Below are 5,000 nucleotides of genomic sequence, written 5' to 3'. Positions count from 1 at the left end.
ATACCCAAATAGGACGATCGATTTGCACGTCAGAATCGCTACGGTCCTCCACCAGAGTTTCCTCTGGCTTCGACCTTCCCAGGCATAGTTCACCATCTTTCGGGTCCCAACATGGACGCTCTTGCGCGACCGCCCCGGCAGAGCGGGTGCGATCGGCCGGTCGTGCGCCGGCGCCCGCACGGGGCTCCGGGTCCGACCTCGTTCGGCCAAAGGCCGCCTTCACTTTCATTTCGCCTGCGAGTCTCGAACCACTCGACGACTCGCGCTCATGTTAGACTCCTTGGTCCGTGTTTCAAGACGGGTCGGGAGGGTGGCCGACGTGGCCACGGACCCCGAGCGCGTCGACGGCGCGCCACCGAAGCGGCAGCCCGCCGAACACCGGCACTGCGTACAGTGCAGGCGAACGACAAGCCAGCCGAACGGCGACGGCCGCACACAGAGAGCGCGCGGCATCCTTTCCTCGATCCGCCGCCGGGCCGCACCGCCCGCGCGCTGTAACACCCCCGCCGGAGCGGAGGCCACCTTCGCGCGGGGACTTAGACCGACGGCAAACCGGTCGTGACCCGCGCCGGTCGCTAGTGCGCTGAGACGGTGCGCGAGCCGACTCGGCAGCGGCGCCTTAAGCGTCCGCGAACCGAGACGGCGCGCCCCCGCACCCAACTGAAAGCGAGCCGGCGACCTGACGGGCCCTCCCGTTTGCCTCTCAACGGTTTCACGTACTCTTGAACTCTCTCTTCAAAGTGCTTTTCAACTTTCCCTCACGGTACTTGTCCGCTATCGGTCTCGCGACCGTATTTAGTCTTAGGTGGAGTTTACCACCCGCTTTGGGCTGCATTCCCAAACAACCCGACTCCGAGAAGACCCGAAGCGGCCAAGGCAAGCGCCCCTATGGGCCTAACACCCGCCGTGGGACGAGGCCTCGATCAGAAGGACACCGGCGCTCGCCGTCAGCCGCACTGGGACTTCCGTACGTCACAACTCGGCGCGCTCGAAAAGCGCGCAGATTCGACGCTGGACTCTTCCCGGTTCACTCGCCGTTACTCAGGGAATCCCTGTTGGTTTCTTTTCCTCCGCTTAATAATATGCTTAAATTCAGCGGGTGCTCTCGCCTGAACTCAGGTCGTATGTGTCAAGCGGGCCGTTTCTTACACGGCCCGCTGGCATCGCAAGTCGTCGCCGCCGGCGCCGACCGAGCGCGTACCGTCGCCGCCTTGGCCCACGGTCGGTCTTGATCTCGTGACCGGACCGACCGACCTGGACCCGCCCCTCGAACGTAGTTGAACACGTCGAGGGGCCGGCGGTGTACGGGACACGCGGTCGCGCCGAGAAAGCTCGGCGACCGCTTCAACTTGGGGCGACGCCCGGCCGTCTTCGCAGAGGCCAGGCGACGGCCCTCGGGTGAGGACGAACGCGACCCTGAGGCAGACGCGGTCCCGGGATTGACCCGAGACCGCAATTCGCGTTCAGAAGGTCGACGTTCAATGTGTTCTGCAATTCACATTACTTCTCGCACTTGGCTGCGTCCTTCATCGACTCGCGAGCCGAGTGATCCACCGTTAAGAGTCGTCCTCGACGTTTCGCCCGGCGCCAAAGCGCGCGGACGTCACACTGTGGGATCGACCACAAAACCACCACCGACAACAACTGCACAAAAACACCAACAAACGGCGCCGAGCGACCGCCGGGCTGGGCCGGCGGCACATCGAGCGCGGTGCCCAGAAGCCACCATCGCACTCGGCTGCCTTGCTATGCCAACGTGTTACGCGTGTCGCACGGGGCGGAACCCCGATTGACGGCCGCCCTCTCGGCGGCACCCAAAGACAATTCAGTGCGCGGTCGGCCGGGGCCTACCACCACCTTCGGTAATGATCCTTCCGCAGGTTCACCTACGGAAACCTTGTTACGACTTTTACTTCCTCTAAATGATCAAGTTTGATCGTCTTCTCGACACGCCGACGCGGCCGTTGCCAGCCGCGACGGGGCCGATCCAAGGATCTCACTAAACCATTCAATCGGTAGTAGCGACGGGCGGTGTGTACAAAGGGCAGGGACGTAATCAACGCAAGTTGATGACTTGCGCTTACTGGGAATTCCTCGTTCAAGGGAAACAATTGCAAGTCCCTATCCCAATCACGAATGAGGTTCAACGGGTTACCCGGACCTTTCGGCCTAGGTTAGACACTCGCTGCTTCACTCAGTGTAGCGCGCGTGCGGCCCCGGACATCTAAGGGCATCACAGACCTGTTATTGCTCAATCTCGTGTGGCTAAACGCCACTAGTCCCTCTAAGAAGTTAGACGCCGACCGAGAAGGTCGCGTAACTATTTAGCATGCCAGAGTCTCGTTCGTTATCGGAATTAACCAGACAAATCGCTCCACCAACTAAGAACGGCCATGCACCACCACCCACAGAATCAAGAAAGAGCTCTCAATCTGTCAATCCTACCTGTGTCCGGGCCGGGTGAGTTTCCCCGTGTTGAGTCAAATTAAGCCGCAGGCTCCACTCCTGGTGGTGCCCTTCCGTCAATTCCTTTAAGTTTCAGCTTTGCAACCATACTTCCCCCGGAACCCAAAGACTTTGGTTTCCCGGAAGCTGCCGGAAAGGTCGTCATGGTAACGCCTCCCGATCGCTAGTTGGCATCGTTTATAGTCAGAACTAGGACGGTATCTGATCGTCTTCGAACCTCTGACTTTCGCTCTTGATTAAAGAAAACATTCTTGGCGAATGCTTTCGCAGTAGTTCGTCTTCCGCCGATCCAAGAATTTCACCTCTAACGGCAGAGTACGGACGCCCCCGTCTGTCCCTCTTAATCATTACCTCGTGCTCCGAAAACCAACAAAATAGAACCGAGGTCCTATTCCATTATTCCATGCAACACTATGCAGGCGAACAGCCTGCTTTGAACACTCTAATTTTTTCAAAGTAAACTTATCGGCCACCGCCGACACTCAGTCAAGAGCACCGACGGAGAACCGAAGGTGAGGCGAACGCAACCAGTGACACGCCTTGCGACGGACCGGCGGCGCTCGCCCAAAATCCAACTACGAGCTTTTCAACCGCAACAACTTTAGCATACACTGTTGGAGCTGGAATTACCGCGGCTGCTGGCACCAGACTTGCCCTCCAATGGATACTCGTTAAGAGTTTTAGGATGTACTCATTCCAATTACAGGGCCTCGTTAGAGTCCTGTATTGTTATTTTTCGTCACTACCTCCCCGTGTCGGGAATGGGTAATTTGCGCGCCTGCTGCCTTCCTTGGATGTGGTAGCCGTTTCTCAGGCTCCCTCTCCGGAATCGAACCCTGATTCCCCGTTACCCGTTATCACAAAGGTAGGCACGTAGCGTACCTTCGACAGTTGATAGGGCAGACACTTGAATGATACGTCGTCGGTGCAGAGACCGTACGATCCGCGTGGTTATCCAGAGTCATCAAACGTCACAGGACGAACCCGGTCGGTTTTGATCTGATAAAAGCGCGCCTCCCGAAGTCGGCGCTTAATGCATGTATTAGCTCTAGAATTACCACAGTTATCCACTTCGCTTACGAGACCAAATAAACCAAGACTGATTTAATGAGCCATTCGCAGTTTCGCTTTACGAGAACTCGTACTTGCACCTGCATGGCTTAATCTTTGAGACAAGCATATCACTACTGGCAGGATCAACCAGATAGCTGCGACAGCTGCGCTCGGCCCTTGCTGGGCCGCCCGGCGCGTGCTCGTCGCATTCGTTTAAGACCGAGGCGATCGCCTGCGGCCGTACTCAGCTTCGACAGTCGCTGGCCGCGACGTCCACGCTCTCGCCGGCAGTGCCAGGCGGAGCGATTTGCGTTTTTTCTTTGCTCGCCCTCTCTCGGGCTCGATCCATTCAGTTTCGCACAAACAAGAGCTCTGCCGGCCGCCTGCAGCGGTGCCTAAAACCCGGGCATAACAATGCGACCGTTCTGCTAGGCCGACAAGCGCTCAAGCCAGACGCTCGATCGAACGCCCCCTACATATTAGTCGAGACAACGGCTCGCTCATTAGCATCGCGTTTGTACTTTAACTTTTTTCGGCTCGGCTTCTTTCGACGCCGATGCCGGCGACGCAGCACTCTCTCGCCCGCCAGCCACCGAGAAAAGGGTGCGCTCCGACCGGCCCCGCACCGCTCTTTCTTGGCTCATTCGAAATTACTGTCTTTCGCTCTGACATGCCTTACCTAGGGTTAGGTTAGTATGCTTGCACGTTTGTACTTTAACTTTTTTCGGCTCGGCTTCTTTCGACGCCGATGCCGGCGACGCAGCACTCTCTCGCCCGCCAGCCACCGAGAAAAGGGTGCGCTCCGACCGGCCCCGCACCGCTCTTTCTTGGCTCATTCGAAATTACTGTCTTTCGCTCTGACATGCCTTACCTAGGGTTAGGTTAGTATGCTTGCACGTTTGTACTTTAACTTTTTTCGGCTCGGCTTCTTTCGACGCCGATGCCGGCGACGCAGCACTCTCTCGCCCGCCAGCCACCGAGAAAAGGGTGCGCTCCGCCCGGCCCCGCACCGCTCTTTCTTGGCTCATTCGAAATTACTGTCTTTCGCTCTGACATGCCTTACCTAGGGTTAGGTTAGTATGCTTGCACGTTTGTACTTTAACTTTTTTCGGCTCGGCTTCTTTCGACGCCGATGCCGGCGACGCAGCACTCTCTCGCCCGCCAGCCACCGAGAAAAGGGTGCGCTCCGACCGGCCCCGCACCGCTCTTTCTTGGCTCATTCGAAATTACTGTCTTTCGCTCTGACATGCCTTACCTAGGGTTAGGCTAGTATGCTTGCACGTTTGTACTTTAACTTTTTCCGGCTCGGCTTCTTTCGACGCCGATGCCGGCGACGCAGCACTCTCTCGCCCGCCAGCCACCGAGAAAAGGGTGCGCTCCGACCGGCCCCGCACCGCTCTTTCTTGGCTCATTCGAAATTACTGTCTTTCGCTCTGACATGCCTTACCTAGGGTTAGGTTAGTATGCTTGCACGTTTGTAC

The 5,000-nt window shown here is 57.7% G+C and overlaps 2 non-coding genes and 1 pseudogene across 2 annotated transcripts; all 3 read right to left on the bottom strand.

The window, feature by feature from the left end:
- LOC144419155 (large subunit ribosomal RNA) overlaps nucleotides 1-1,123 on the bottom strand; it is a 3,695-nt pseudogene extending 2,572 nt beyond the window's left edge.
- Nucleotides 1,124-1,411: 288 nt separating this feature from the next.
- LOC144419168 (5.8S ribosomal RNA) lies at nucleotides 1,412-1,565 on the bottom strand. The gene has a single exon (XR_013473878.1). It is a non-coding gene; the product is annotated as a 5.8S ribosomal RNA (ribosomal RNA).
- A 298-nt stretch (nucleotides 1,566-1,863) lies between these two features.
- Nucleotides 1,864-3,673, bottom strand: LOC144419185 (small subunit ribosomal RNA). The gene has a single exon (XR_013473894.1). It is a non-coding gene; the product is annotated as a small subunit ribosomal RNA (ribosomal RNA).
- Nucleotides 3,674-5,000: the final 1,327 nt, after the last annotated feature.

The sequence above is a fragment of the Styela clava genome, unplaced genomic scaffold (assembly GCF_964204865.1).
Source record: "Styela clava unplaced genomic scaffold, kaStyClav1.hap1.2 HAP1_SCAFFOLD_36, whole genome shotgun sequence".
NCBI classification, from domain to species: Eukaryota; Metazoa; Chordata; class Ascidiacea; order Stolidobranchia; family Styelidae; genus Styela; species Styela clava.
The sequence above is the reverse complement of the archived record's forward strand: the minus strand, read 5'-3'. Positions and strand labels throughout refer to the sequence as shown.